The 2,809-nt window shown below is 24.3% G+C and overlaps 1 long non-coding RNA gene across 1 annotated transcript; it reads right to left on the bottom strand.

The window, feature by feature from the left end:
- Positions 1–393: 393 nt before the first annotated feature.
- Positions 394–1,622, bottom strand: LOC136087806 (uncharacterized). Its single transcript, XR_010642084.1, has 2 exons — positions 1,053–1,622; positions 394–612 (listed from the first exon to the last, which is right to left on the bottom strand). It is a non-coding gene; the product is annotated as an uncharacterized LOC136087806 (long non-coding RNA).
- Positions 1,623–2,809: the final 1,187 nt, after the last annotated feature.

Below are 2,809 nucleotides of genomic sequence, written 5' to 3'. Positions count from 1 at the left end.
TATATAGAGGTTATAAATATCATTTAAATAAGAATTCAAAGAAAAAACAAGGTGTTTGCAATCTGTAATAAAAAAAAGCGCCGTTCTTAGTTTTTATTTTTTTTTTGATTACCGCTTTGTTTTAATTTGTTCAACTAAATTCCTTGGAAATAAGCAACGTCGTGCGCTTTTTGATTTTTTCCACTGTGTATTTACACAATTGTTAACATGGCACATGGTCTGCCAACTCTTAAATATTTTATTTAAACTTTTTAGTGCTTTTAAAGCTTTATTTAGTTTACTGAAGTTGCAATAAGAACTTTATATTAAAACTTATAAGACTGTTTCAAATGTTTCAAATATCGCAAACCTCATTTTAAAGTTTATATAATTTATTAAAAAAAAACTATAAAATTTGATCAAATATATACTTTAAAGTTCATAAAATACTTTACTAAACGTTTTTAAAGCCTAAAAATGGCTACAACCTGCCGCCCCAGCCTGCCCCAAGCGAATTTATTGGTGCATGTACATTTTACTGTTACTGTAGGTCCATTTTCAAACAGTTTGAAGAAAGTTGGTAATTGTTCCACAGTTTTTTTTTTTGCGATGTCTCAACCTTTCTCTCCGAATCTATAAAAAAGGTAACAAATAAGATGAAATTTTTCTCCTTTATCACGTACATTTTTAAACGCTTTTACTTAATTTAGTATGCTTAACGTTGGGAAAAATAAAGAAAAAAAATTATTTTTATTCTAAATACTAGTAATTTGGTTCTAAATTTAATTTAAATAAACTACCATCAGTAACAATAAGTGTCACGTTTAAATAATGTACATATTTATTATCATAAGATGATGTACCTTGAGACAAATTAAAATTTTTTAATTTTTGGCGCGATTTTAATTGGATGTATAAATGAGAAATATTAAGTAAAATCTTTTTTTATTAACATTTTTCTTAAAAATCAAAAAACATAAAAAATAACTAATAAATAATTCGTTAAAAATAGAAGTCATGGTAATTAAAATTAAAATATAACCAATAGCATCGACAATAAATAAACAACGAACCACGCAAAGCATAAAAGAAATTCTCTTTTGTGTTTATTTTAAACTTTTATACATTAGTGATATCATTTTTTTGTTGAGTTATCTTTTGAAAAGAGAAAATGGAAACATATTACTTCAATAGTTTTTTTCCAAGAACTTTCTTTAATTTTTTCATTGTTATCGTCGAGTATTAGATTACGTCTATTTGTAATTCTTTCGTTCAATTTGCTTATACCATCCTCTTCATTCATCAAGTTTGTCTCACTAGTTAACATTTTTTTGCATTGTCTTAGTTTTTCTTCGCGGGTCTTTGGAAAAGCTAACAATTGAGAAGAAATTTTTTTTTTATACAAACTAGTATCATATGATGTTCGTTTTCCAATTTTGAAATGGGCCACAACTAGGGTTATTAGACATAAAACCGAACATATTTTGAATATGTGAATCATGGCTAAAAGAAAAGAAACATTTGAGATTCTAAATCCTATTAAGCTGTGCAATATTTTTTTTTATTTTAAAATTAATCAGGTATAAGTTGGATTAATTAGGAAACCATAGAAGACAATGCAGTTTAAAAATAAAAACTTTACATTAAATGAGTTTCCTAAAAGATTTGTAATATTTAAAAAAAAAAAAAAACATTTTCAATAAGCAATTTTAAAAAATATATATATATTTCAGTTTTTTCAAGCAAAAGTTCAAATATTTTTTTTTTCAAAAAAATAAAATAAAAAAAGATAAAAAAGAATACGTTTTCAACATATTCATGCATACAAAAAAGTTTACGTTTAGTTGCAACAAAAATAAATAAATATAATGCCATCAAAAGTTGACACAAATAGTTGGAAAATCTTTAATTAAATAAAAATGAATAAAATAAGTAATGATGCGTCTCTAATAAGTCCCAAAAAGTTTTGAAGTCAAAATAACAAAAATAAGGTATATAGTAAGATTATAAATTATTTATAGGTGCTAAGTGAAAAGAATTTCGATCAATGGCCCAAATTAACAATAAAAATCAATAATGCGAACCAAAGCATAATTTCTTATTTATAAAAAGTACCTTATGACTATTATTTCATACTTATAAATATTGGTAAACATAACAATTAAATGTTATGTTTACCAATATTTATAAATTTTTCAAATATTTATCAAACGCATAATATGCATTTTCTTATAAAACGTGTCTCCTAATTTAAATGACATCATATATGTTATTGAATTTTTTTATATAGCTAAAAAAACATTAGAAATGAAATATCAGGTAGGCGGTTTCAAAATGGTTATAAATAGTTGATGAGAACAATTTCTTCAATGGAAACTGCCAATTATAATACATTTTAATTTTTGGTAGATTAGAAAAACAATAACTTGGCAATAAATAAAGCTATTTGGAATAAAAATAAAAAGTTTGAAAAAGTTATTGACGCCTTAAAACAAATAATACGTCAAATTGACGTCGATAAAAAGTCGTAGGCGGACTGGTTATTATTTATATATTTTCTTCAAAAATATATTAACCTCCTCAAAAAAAAAAAATCAAAGTTACGTATAGATTTCAAAATTAGTATTTAACTTTTATGTTCAAAGTAGTTGATTAAGCTCAGAAAAATCGCCTCAAACAGGATGAACTTTAAAATGCTCAACCAAAATATAGCATTAGCATAGAAAAATTGGAGTTGCTTCAATTTTCTTAAATACCAGATATAACTTTTCATTTAAATGTGTATCCATTTATAACCTTTTTTTTATAAAAATTAAACGCTTTTGAAAAG

This window comes from Hydra vulgaris, chromosome 12, assembly GCF_038396675.1.
Source record: "Hydra vulgaris chromosome 12, alternate assembly HydraT2T_AEP".
Taxonomy (NCBI): domain Eukaryota; kingdom Metazoa; phylum Cnidaria; class Hydrozoa; order Anthoathecata; family Hydridae; genus Hydra; species Hydra vulgaris.
This window is presented reverse-complemented; position numbering and strand designations above follow the sequence as displayed.